Below are 300 nucleotides of genomic sequence, written 5' to 3' on the forward strand. Positions count from 1 at the left end.
ATAGTTACATTCTATTAAATGATGAAAGAAGCGTGAGAAACTGATATAAATACGGTAATGGTACTATTTAAATTACCAACGATCATACCCCGTTGAAAGCACCGCTTCTCGTCCGATCAGCGAAGTTAAGCATCGTAGGGTTTGGTCAGTACTTGGCTGGGTGACCGCCTTTGGGAAACACCAGATGCTGTTGGCATTTTATCGTATAAACTAAATATGTTACACTTTTCTTTATCAATTTTAACAGCTCTTATATCTGTATATAGAAATTAATTGAAGTTATACTTCCATCACGGATGT

The 300-nt window shown here is 36.3% G+C and overlaps 1 pseudogene; it reads left to right on the plus strand.

The window, feature by feature from the left end:
- Nucleotides 1-74: 74 nt before the first annotated feature.
- Nucleotides 75-196, plus strand: LOC119592790 (annotated as a pseudogene).
- The last annotated feature ends 104 nt before the right edge of the window (nucleotides 197-300 follow it).

Source organism: Penaeus monodon, chromosome 30 (genome assembly GCF_015228065.2).
Source record: "Penaeus monodon isolate SGIC_2016 chromosome 30, NSTDA_Pmon_1, whole genome shotgun sequence".
In the NCBI taxonomy this organism is placed as follows: Eukaryota; Metazoa; Arthropoda; class Malacostraca; order Decapoda; family Penaeidae; genus Penaeus; species Penaeus monodon.